This window comes from Canis lupus, chromosome 4 (genome assembly GCF_048164855.1).
Source record: "Canis lupus baileyi chromosome 4, mCanLup2.hap1, whole genome shotgun sequence".
Taxonomy (NCBI): domain Eukaryota; kingdom Metazoa; phylum Chordata; class Mammalia; order Carnivora; family Canidae; genus Canis; species Canis lupus.
Genome location: NC_132841.1, coordinates 15371631 through 15383884, shown reverse-complemented (window position 1 = coordinate 15383884; position 12254 = coordinate 15371631). Strand labels below are relative to the sequence as shown.

The 12254-nt window shown below is 41.3% G+C and overlaps 1 long non-coding RNA gene across 1 annotated transcript in view; it reads right to left on the bottom strand.

Moving 5' to 3' along the window:
- Positions 1-613: 613 nt before the first annotated feature.
- The window catches only part of LOC140631498 (uncharacterized), a 120599-nt gene continuing 108958 nt past the window's right edge, over positions 614-12254 (bottom strand). The window contains exons 3-4 of the long non-coding RNA XR_012029042.1: positions 1794-1916; positions 614-1325 (exon numbers count right to left, since the gene is read on the bottom strand). This is a non-coding gene — a long non-coding RNA (uncharacterized lncRNA). The remainder of the gene's footprint in view (positions 1326-1793; positions 1917-12254) is intronic.

Genomic DNA, 12254 nt, shown 5'->3' with positions numbered 1-12254 from the left:
AGTGTCCATGGTAAATTAGATGACTGTGGTTTTGAAGAAGGAATAGGATTGAAGAGATTCTTGTCAAATAGGAAAGAATCAATAAGTAGACAAATTTTCTCATTAAGAAATGGAGCTCCACATTTCTGAGGTAAATGGTAATGTAAAAGTGACTGAAAAAATATATCACTCCTCATACAGATTCATAATGCTTTTAAGTGGCTGAGGGATATGTGTGTGTGTGTGTGTGTGTGTGTGTTGCACATGCATCACAAAGCACAGTGTAGTAAGAAAAGAAGAAACCATGAGAGACAGGACAGAGATCATTTGGCTAGGGGTAATCCTACTAATTCATCTCTGTTTCTCCATTAGAACCTCAACTTCTCACCACCTCTTGATGCCCACACTTTCTGCCCAGGTGAGAACCCAGTTACTTCCAAAATGGATGAAACACTTAATCCTCCTTTCATCTTTGGAGCAGTTGGTGGGGATCAGGACAAAGGGGAAGACTGAGGTGTCTTTTTTTTTTAATTTATTTTTATTGGTGTTCAATTTACTAACACACAGAATAACCCCCAGTGCCCGTCACCCATTCACTCCTACCCCCCGCCCTCCTCCCCTTCTACCACCCCTAGTTCGTTTCCCAGAGTTAGCAGTCTTTACGTTCTGTCTCCCTTTCTGATATTTCCCACACATTTCTTCTTAAAGGCAGTGTCTTAAGTGTCTTAAAGGCAGGAGCTCAGCCTGGTTAACCAAAGCCTGGATTATATATGAGGTTCAGATGATTATGGAACACTTTGGGATTCTAAGATGTTGTATGTCGTGGGTATCTTTTCCTTTTTAAAAATTTATTCATCTTTATCAAGTGGTCACTTATAGGGTAAATGTGGCAGATTGTATTTTCCATAAATGACCAAATCAAGTTTTTTCATCCCACACAATCTTATCATATACAACCTTGACTTTCCTTTGTTAAATGGTGGGATCTATGTTTTCCCCCCTTAGGCTGGTTTATCATTATGGTGGAAGTGACACCACATGACTTCTGAGGCTAGATCATAAAACATAAACAACTTCCTCCTAGGTTTCTTGAGATCTTTGCCTTGGGAGCCCTAAACCCCAATGTAGGAAGTCAAAAGGTCTCCATGCTGTGAGGAAGCCCAGGTCACTTGTAGGCCTTCTGGTTGACAGCCAGCATCAGCCACCAGAAATGTGAGTGAAAAATGCCTCCAGACGATTCTAGGTTCTGGGAGTTGAATCACACAAAGCCTTTAGTTCCTTCTTGCTGAGGTTCCAGATGTCATAGAGCAGAATAAAAGCATTCCTACTCTGCCCTTTCCAAGTTTCTGGTACACAGAATCAGTGAGAATAATAAAATGGTTATTTTATGAAGCTGGGTTTGGGGTAATTTGTTATGCTGTGGTTGTAACTAGAACAGTAAGAAAAAAAAATAAAGAACAGTAAGCACTAATGACCTTTTGCAGTTCATCTGTCTGTTTTGGCAAGATCGGTATTGTAAAGAAGGGAGGGAGGGAATGATCATTGTTTAGAAGGCCCTTGTAGGTGATTTACATATATTATCTCATTTGATCTTCCTAATGACATTGCAAAATTAACATTAGCAACTCTATTATCCAGAGAACTAAGGCTCAGAGAGGTTAACTGATTTCCCCAAGGTCATACAACTAGAAAGCAAACCTATTTTTTTGTGGCTCTGTAGTTCAAAGGATTTCCCCTAGCATATGAAGCTTCCCTAGGCTGGGTGGGAGCCTCTGCAGTATCATAGGAAAAATGAATTCTGCTGTCTAGCTTACCTCTCCATCAGATGGCACCCTTGATGAACAACTGGGACAGGAGATGGGAGGGAGATGAGGAAAGACATGGCCTCTGCGTTTGCAGCAGTGATCAGCATTTTGGTGGCTAGACAACTGTAAGTCCTATGGAAAGATAAAAGCAACACAAGGCAGTGACTGATCTAGCACTGTGGACCTTAACAGAGGGGATGAGCCACTTTGGAGTCTTGGGCAAGTAGGTGACCTCCTGGTGATTTTCTTTCTAACTGATGAAAGTGGGGGGGGGGTGCATATCTCCCACTTCTCCCAGATAGTCTTGCTTTATGCTCATTTTCCCAGGGAAATTATTAATAGCATTTCCTTTTAGTGTCAAGTCTCCTGTTTTGGATGATAAATTACATGGTCACCCTAGGGTGGTGCTTTCAAATTGAACTTTTTCAGGTGAAATACTATTGAGTAACAATGTGAAGTGGCATGAAAGCCATGACTCATGGCCCCAAACAAGTAGCAGAGTGTGTTATTTCAGTGAAAAACTTGTCAAAGTTTTGAAAAAACTTTGAAAAAAAGGTAAATAGTGATTTTGTTTGACATAAGTGAATGTTTATTGGGATCAACTGTGTGCCACAATTAAAAATCTGAATTGACAAAAACAAACAATAAACCCTTGCCAAACCAACCAACCAACCAACCACTATTGAATTGGTCAACTAAATTGATCTAATTGGTTTGTGTCTGGCCAAAGTGGCAAGGACAGTCCGTACCTGTCTTGAGGAAAATGAAGGTAAATAAATCTGATGCAAGAACCAGCTATATATCTCAAAGTGTGGTGCACAAACCTTGGGCATCAAACTTACTTGGGGCAGGGGATGAGCAATGGAGAGTGGAGCTTAAAATGTAGATTCTGGGTCTCTACCCCAGCTTCCAGAATCATTCTCATTAAAGGGCTCAGTTCTTGACATTTAGAGCAAGTTCACCAGTTAATTCTGCTGTACTCTAAAAGTTTGAGGATATCTGAGACTAGGTGCTTAGAACCAAGGAAACACTGAGGCCCTAGAGAAAGTTCATTATTTGGGGAATGTTGTTAGTTTTTTTATTTAAAGTTGATTTAAAATCACAAGTATGTACAGAACTTGGACCAATGGACTGATCCCAGGTGCAGTATTAACCTCAGTCAGCACTATGAAAAGAATATAAAGCTAGTCTTAATTCCAAACCACTTCCCCACATTATAAACCCACCCACAAGGATGGGGAAAGGGTTGCATCATTATATTACAAGAAAAGGGGATATGTTTAAACATAAGTTTTTTTTTTTCATTATCACCTCTGTCTTTGGGATTAATCCCATAGATTTGCTAACTACTCTCTAACAATATTTTGGAGCTGCAGAAAATGAGGAGCTGTGTTGGTTAGAGTTTGGTCCATTTTGGCCAATTCTTATAAAGATGGGCAGAAGGGACAGAGGTAAAAATGGTGCCCTGCAAATTTAAGGTGGTATAGATTGCATATTTCACTCTCTGGAGATAGTTTGTGCCTATGTAAACAGAACTTTGCAGCAGAGTGAAAGAGCTAGGATATTAGAGCTGAAATGGAGTTTTGAGTTCATCAAACCCAGCCTTCTTATATAGATGGATAAAGTGGGGCCCAGAAAAAGGAAATGGCTGGAATAAATCCTGGCTTTGCTGCTTTCTATGTCTGTAGTCTTGGACAAGGCCCTACTTGGCACTTGTCATCTCTGAAATACAGGATGATAATGCCTACTTTTTGTAGTTTTGGGGGAAGAGAAAGTGAAATGAAAGAATGTACATCAAGTGCTGAGTACACCACCTGACACCTTGTTGAGGTGCTGTTTTTTATTATTATTAGTTAAAGTCATAGAGCTAGTTAATGACAGATCAGGGCCCAGGCCCCCACTTTCCAACACTCTGCATTTTCTGTGGTATCCACAGGGTTCCAGAGATTACACGAGATACCTGTGTGTTTCCACATCATCAAATGCTATTTTAAGACCTTTCAGAAGGGCCCCAGGACAATGGGCTCTGGCTGGCTGCCTCCAGCCGTACAGTCTGTTCTCAGGGGTGTGTGGCTTCTGGGCTCTGGCTGGCCATCTGTCTGTGCCCCACAGGGCCCGGTGCTACTGGCCCCATCGCTGCTCCTAAACCACATAGTGGTGTGAAAGGGGGGCTGAGGCCACAGATGCTAGAGCCACTATGAGGGGAGCATTCCTCAGTTGTGAGAAAACCAGGAGGCCTGGGAAGTGTAGGGGTAAAGTATGTGGGTTCTGAAGGCAAACTGCCTGGCGCCACGACTTACTGGTTATGGGGCTTGAGTAAGTTACTTGCCCTTGAAAAAAAAGCCTCAGTTTTTCTCATCTATAAAATCTGTAACAAGAGTGCCTACTTCACAGGGTTATCGTGAGGGTCAGTGAGGAGATTCACACACAGCAAAGAGCCTGGACCATAGTCTACAACTGGTGACTTATTGTTGACTTTGAATGACAGCTCATGAATTTAGAGGGGAATTAGTATATAGAGAACTTCTTGATGGAAGAGACAAAAGTCAGAACAGAGAATTGTCATTTATAATGAGTAATGCAGTAGTATTTTGAATATCATAGAAAGGTAAGGCTGAAATTGAGAATTGGTTGAAAATACTGTATAGCCATTGGTGAAACAAGTTACAAAAACTGGCAGTAGCTTTGCAAAGGAAGAACTGGAAGTGTTTTCTACACTTTTCTGCTTTATGAGGTCCTCCTCTTCCACCCATATGCCTACTTTCCCCTCAGAGTTTGCTATGGTATTTAAGGAATTGGTGTACAAATAAATATAAAGTTTCTATCCATGTTTATTAGCCTACAGTGTAGGGACTTTGAAAGAACTTTTAATGAAAAATAAATTACATCAATAGAATTTATTAGCATCTGTAGTATTTAATTAAATAATAGAAGCCTGCTGGCTACCATATAGTAGGCGAGTGAAATGTATTTTGCTAGGTTTTATAATGAAGGGAAAACTACCAACTCTCTTTAAAATAATTGTTGATATAGGTTAACCAATTTGGGTGATGACTAATGTAAACCTCTAGCTTCCTGATACTTCTGCCATGGTGGATATTTACTCATCAGGTTAGGCCAGGTAATGCTGAGGTGACAAGAACTCTGAAAACTCTCAATGGCCTAAACGAGATTTATTTCTTCCTTATGAGACATGCCCATTTCAGTTTGTCTAGGTCTCAGCTCCAAATTGGCCTCCTTGGGGCCCTGGGCTAATGGAGCTGCCACCATGGGACATGTTGCCAATTATCATGGCTCAGAGAAACAGGATAGTGGATTGAGCCCAGGGTCCTAAAGCTCCCACCTGGAAGGGGCATGCATCATTTCAGCTCAAAATGTCACTAGCAAAAGCATGGACATACCCCACTGTAAGGAAGCAGAAAAGTACAGCTGTGCCATATGTTTGGCTAGAGAACAGAAATGCTGGGTGATTAGCACTAATACTACCACATTTATGTCTAAGTCTTACCAGCCGTAAACTTCTGGAAGGTAATGACACTGACTCATTCCTCTGTTTTTCAGCACCAGCCTGCAGTGGGGGAGCAATATGTGTTAGGTAACTGGCTGCCTGCAGAGCTTAGCATGGGAATGACAAAAGATGGAAAAGAGAACCAGACAACTTGGCCTTCTTTCCCCCTCCTATTTGGCACACCCGTCCTTCCCTTGTGCTGGAGTTCTGACTGCAGCCGGAAAATGGAGATATTATTATTCCCCTGTAAAGACGGAGTGAGATGGCATTATGTGAAAGCCATTGGTCAACTTGGGCTTGTGGCCCTGGCTAGTGCCCAGTGTCCTTTCTGGGGGCCCAAATGTGTCCACTGCTCTACTTTGCTGCCACACTGAGGCTGCTGTCCACAAGCAAAGCCTTACTGTGCACTCAGTTTCCTCTGATCTATCCCCCACTTTTCTCTTCAGATGTCCGTATTGAGACTTACTTGCCCTGTATCCTGTGTCTTCAGGATAGAATATGATAAAATAATCTCTATTAATTCATTAATAGATAATAATGAGTTAAAAAAATCCCCCCAAACCCAACAATTGCTCAACTGAAGGGGTAGTTCACCCAAGGTAAACTGCCGACAGTCACAGATTCTCCATGTGTTCAGAATAAAAGGTACCTTAGAGATCATTTACTATGATAGTTTTCAACCTTTTTTTTTTTCTCCAACTGAAAGATAATTCAGGACACCACCTACAAAACAAAAAGGGCTCTGCTCTGATTGAGAGGAGGTGGGCAGCACCTTCCTGCTCAGCAGCTCTCCTCAACCAAAAAGCCCTAAAGACATGTGCAGAATTCCACTGATTCTAGACTAATGCTCTGGTTTTGCAGAACAAGACTCAGAGGAAGGGACCAAGGATCCCCCAGATAGGTAGGACTGGGGTCCAAACACCACTGTCATGTGGGTTCTGATCCAGACTGTCTATTCTGACAGACCTACTTGGGAGAAGGTGGTAGCCAGAGCAGACAGGGTTATTTTTGATGACTCATAGAATTTGTTCATCTAAGGGCAAAGCAAGTACGTGTGTGTGTGCATGTGTGTGCGTGTTTCTTCTAAGGATCTGAGTGATTCTAACCAGAGATAATAAGATACAAAAACTTTTACCTCCAAGCTACTGGTTTGAATGTAGTACATACTGTTAGTAATTCAAGGTCATTATCCTGTGATGGGTTATCGAAGGCCTATGTGAAACGTGTGGGATTTTTATGAGCTTGTTTTTATTATAGTAGAATGTTTAAAGGCCCCTTATGTACAAAGCACTTTGAAAACTCTAATGGGGCCTCATAATCACCCGCATAATTATGAAGGTCAAATTGTGCTGAACAAACTTGAGAGCTATTTTTGAACAAATTAGTGGATGAACAGAACAATATAAAAAACCCCCACAATTCTTTTGGTCACCCCTTTTAGCCCTTCTGGGTACAACAAAATCTTAGAGCTAGAGAAAATTGCTACTCTGATGGATTTCCCCACTTTGTTGGAAACCCAAGGAGGTTTTCTTTCCCTGGGTTTAAGATACAGAATGGACAGAATGTAGGCTAGGTTTCCGAGTAAAGAGTTGGTTGTCATGAGTATTGAGATGTATTCGCTAAGGAAACTTGTTTCAGTTTGTTTTTACCCCGGTGCGCCATTACTCCACAGTCTACATGTGCCCCTCAGGAGCAGGTCGGGCCTCACCGGATGTCCTTCTATAGAGACGCCTGCTGCTTTCACTTACCATCCAGTTTTCCATCTCACACTAGGAAACTGCAAGGTTAGAAAAACAATGGACCATTTCCTTCCTCTTTCTTTAAACTGAGAGGCTGAAAGGAGAGGACTTCATATTCATTACTCACAAGCCAGACTTCAGGATAAAGGTCATTACAGTTCAAGTGTAACAAAAGTGAAAATCCACCAGTCTCAGTGGGTCCCCAGCCCCACTGGGGTCAAATAAGCACTCGTCCTGTCATTAGGGTCCTGTCTTAACCCCAGGCTTGCCCTAGCTTTGCAAGGATTTCGGGCTGACATTTGGAATCCGAACTTTCTAAGTAAGAGCTTAAAAGGGGCACCTGGGTGGCTCAGTGGTGGAGCGTCTGCTTCTGGCTCAGGTTGTGATCCTGGGATCCTGGGATTGAGTCCCGCTGGCTCCCCGCAGGGCTCCTGCTTCTCCCTCTGCCTATGTCTCTGCCTCTCTCTCTCTGTGTCTCTCATGAATTAAAAAAAAAGGGGGTTTAAAATTATGGGCATGGGGAGGAGGATGAAAGGGCTCAGAACAGCCTCAAGTTGGGGAAAGTCTTCCCTTCTATAGGGCCTTGGCCCCCAGGTGACCTAAAACTGTCATTGTTGTCACTGGTTGTGGCAAGTATATTTCTTAGAACCCCAGATTTGAGTGCTTCCATTGAGCAGTTAAGATGGGTTTTCCTGACATTTTCTGTTTCCTCTCTGTAATACCCTTTGGTGTACACTGTTTTCTCGTGGCTAGACACTTTGTGGCCAGAAAACCCTCCCTGATGGGTGATATAGGCACCCCAGTGGCCGCATTTCCTCATCACGCTGAAAGGGAGAAGGAAACCACCTTCTAACAAGTCACACCAGGCTCCCAGGGTGTGCTATTTATGCTAAGGAGTAGCTATCATGTTTTCTACAAGCCAGACTCTCACCACACTTGACATCCACAGAGCCAGAAGTCACAAGCTACAGTGGTGTGACCATGGGAGCAATGAGAGAGATGCAATGAGAAACTGCATCATTAATACAGAGAATGCTGATAAAGCCTGCAGAGCCCACAAGCAGGACTATAGTAGGGCTTTCGGGGAGCCGAAAGGTGTGTTTGCCATTGTGGTCCCCTCCTCCATAAAAATTAGATAAATAAGTAAATAATTAAGTTTCATGCTTGCATAGGTATAAAGATAGCATATTAATGTTACGTATTATATTTCTTCTGACCTAAACGTTCCCTTTCCTCTTATTTTAAAGGAAATTAAAAGATTTTTGGGGTCTCCTAAAAGTCTTTTGAGATGTAAGCAGTGTCTCTGTTGTAATTAATGGATAAATGAGCCCTGCCAACAGGAAGCTTCCTTGGTACAAATTGGAGAGACTGAATATTTATGAATTAGGCTGGTTTCATTAGTTTAAATGACAATGCAAATTGTAAGTGGTCTTCAGTCATAAAATGAGAGAGATTATTTAAACGTGTTATAAATCCACAAACCAAGTTCTCACAGTTAGCAATAGTCTTGTATATAGACCTTTGATATTTCAAAGTAAATTTTGAATGTTTGGTTTGGGAGCAAAAACCAGGACTGTTATAAATGTTAAGGTGGTGTGGCCTTGAATCAGAATCCTGTTCCAGTACACAGACTCAGGCAAGCTACTTTATTCTTCTGTGCCTTGGCTTCCATCTCTGTAAATGAGATGTGATGAAAGCTACTTCTCATAAGGTTACAGGGAGGATGAGATGAAGTCATATTTGTAAGGCATTTAGTATAATGTCTCAGGTATTGTAAATGTCCAGTACATGCTAGTTATTATAACTACTATTATTACCATCATCATGAAATACTGTTATATCCTGTTGATAAGATGAAGAAACTCAAGGTCTTCCATCCATTATTTTGCTGGACAATCATTTTGCTAAACTCAGGTAATAAGTCATTTTAAAAAAGGATTTATCTGAGATTAGAATTAACAGCACATGAAGAGAAAATAGGAAGTGATATGGAAGGTTCAAAGATAATTAAAATACAGATCCTGGCCTCAGGAAGAGTACTTCATAGTTAGGAAGACAAGACACACCCAAACGGGGTCAGAGACAGTCAAAATGGCACAAGCAAGCTCAAAGGCCTGCTCAGCGGAAAAGGATTTCCAAGAGGGGAAATTGCTCCAGACTTTTACTCAGAAGCACCTACCACAGCCTATCTAGAACTGCCAAAGTTCAGTTTGGATAATTGTCCTCTATTTCAACCGAGTAGGGGCAAAGGTGGGTGTGACGTTGCCGCTGCTGCCACACTGGCAGACTAGGATGGATGGAACTCGGAGGTACCCAGCTGGAAATAGGACAGAATGAGCAGCAAAAACAAACACATGGGCTATGTGGCCACTGCAGCAGTCCCAGCACTTATTTGGATCATACTTTATACAGTGCTTTTAATTTTTAGAGATTTATACATTTGTATTTTTCACCATTAAAATTATATACTCTACAAGGATTGCAATTATTATTTTCATTTAAGGATAAGGCAGTTGGACCTGATTGACTTATCTAGTAGCATATTGCTAGGTTTGGGACCTTTAGGGGTGGAACTCAGATCTGCGAATGCCCTGTCTTTGTTGAATTACCACCAAATCTTCATGTTGACCATAAAAATAATGTGTTGACCATAACAATAATGGAGTATTTCCTGATCCCCTACTATCTCTTTGGCACATGTACTGTTTCTCATGGCTTTCTTATACGGTGAGGCTTCCTAATTCCATTTATAGTTGAGGAAACCTAGTCTCCTCCATGACAAGTAACTTATTCCAGGTTCTATTTCTCATAAATTGAGAGCTTACTCTTGATTTGTCTGATTTTCAGGGTCAAGTTCTTTTCTCTATACATCTTTCTCATTAGTTCTTGGGGTTTGGTTGGATATAATTTTACTTTAATCTTTCATGAATATTGACCCATATGATAAACAAGTAAAGATTATTCTAAGATAATATCCAATGACTTCAGAAAGATGCCTTTGAAAATAATCCCTAGTGTTGTTTACACAAATGAGATTTTTCAAAAATTAGGCTGAGGCATAGGAAAAACATTATGAATCCCACCCTTATACTTGATCACAGTAAGATTATGTGAGTGTCTGGAGGATTTAAGTCTGCAGGTCTGGGCTAGATGGTGTCAACCTTTGTTTTCACCTTGCTGAGTGAGGTAAGAGGAGCCTTTGGGCTGAGCTCATGTTGGAGAACCATTGCCACTTGGTAAGTTGCCTGCCTAGAATGTTTTCCTGTTTATTCATGAGGTCGTCTGAAACACTGAGTTCTCTGCCACACGTCTTATGTAGCTTTCAATGTAGATAGTGTTGAATATGACACTCCCACCCATCAGAGTGAGAGCAGATTGGAAATGGTGGAGACTAGTTGTGAATTGGTCTTTTTTTTTTTTTTTAAGATTTTACTTATTTATTCATGGGAGACACACACACACAGAGAGGCAGAGACGGGCAGAGAGAGAAGCAGGCTCCATGCAGGGAGCCCGACGTGGGACTCGATCCCAGGTCTCCAGAATCACACCCTGGGCTGAAGGCAGGCGCTAAACCACTGAGCCACCCAGGCTGCCCGTGAATTGGTCTTTTATCCCTGGACCTCAACCTTGTCTCCATGTAAAGGATTCGTGATTCACAAAGGCTTGCCTATATGTTAAAACAGTACTCATGTCCCACCTCAGTGATGTTTCGTATTGCTTTTGTGAGCCTAAGTTTCTTTTAAATTCAATAAGTAATAATTTTGAAAAATAAAATTCTTCATGAGCATCCCAAGTCAAGTTTAAAGTTTGAAAGGAAGTCTACAATAACTCTTTTTAAGCATGTGGAAGCATCTGTTAAGAATGCAGCTGGCTGGGGCACCTGGGTGGCTCAGTCGGTAGAATGGCTGGCTCTTGATCTCAGGTCTTGATCTCAGGGTGGAGCCTACTTAAAAAAGTGCAGCTGGCCATTTATTACTGTTTTGTATTAGCTAATTGGAAAACACCTAAATTATAACTAGTCACCCCCGCAGTTCAGGGTTGATTAAACAGCCCATGACACTTTTTCCCTCATAGGCTGTCTCAGGAGTAATTATAATGACTTGCCCATTGGATTGAGTTAATTGTTCCTTATTCTTTCTAGTGTTCCTCTCTGCAAATGTCCTAAAAATATCATACCATCTTGCACCATTTTCTCCCTGCATATTTCACAATGGACATATATAACCAGGAAAGTTTAAGCAATTGTTTGGTTTGGTTCTTTCAAAGGAATAGATAAATCATCATGCTACAACTTGAGAGAGGAAATGACAGTTTTTATCTTTATTCAGGTACCCTATATTTACATGAGACCACAAAAAGTTACTGACAGGATGTTATTGATTGCATTTACCCAACTGGGGACTGAAATGGGGCCCTGCTATACCACATGGCATGCTCTTCTTTTCATTCTTGCCTGGAAACTTGATGCCAGATCTTCTGGACGCTCATATGAAATTGAGAATTTTTAGAATAGAGATTTCAGGCCTTCTGACAGATTTCCCATTAATTATTCTTCTAATTTAGCTCCTTTTTCTCTGTGCCAGTCAGTTACAATATCTCTTTTGTTGGATGCTTGACTAAGTGCTTGAAGGAACTAAGTGAAGATCAAATATTCATTGTTGTAACTAAGGTTGACTGAGTACCAGGCCCTCTTGTAAGTTATTTAAGTGTATTCACTCATTTAATCCTTACAACTTTATGAGGGAGGATATTTTAATTTTTATTTTCCATTTTTATTCTTATTTTATGGGACAGGAAACTGAGACATACTGATTTGTGATTTACCTAAGGCAAAGGCCTTCCCCCTGCCTCCCTCCCCTCCTTTTTCCTCCCCTCCCCTATTTTTTCCTTCCCCTTCCCATCCCTACCTTTTCCCTTTGTTCTTCCTCCTTTCCCCTTTTCCCTCTCCATACCCCTCTTTTGTTCCCATCTCCATCTCTTTCCATCCATCCATGTATCCATCCAAGTCCAGTTGAGCACTTAGAGTGTGCTAAGCAGTATTGTAGGTACTGGAGCTGACAGTGAACACAGCAGACAAAATCCATGCACTCATGGGACTAAACCACTACTATCCTATAATACTCCAGCTTACACCTCTCCTCTAAGGAGCTTTTCCAGGTTAATTACACCTAACTGCTAACCCATCTGGATGATCTCAATCTACTTTCCATTTTAATTCACTTG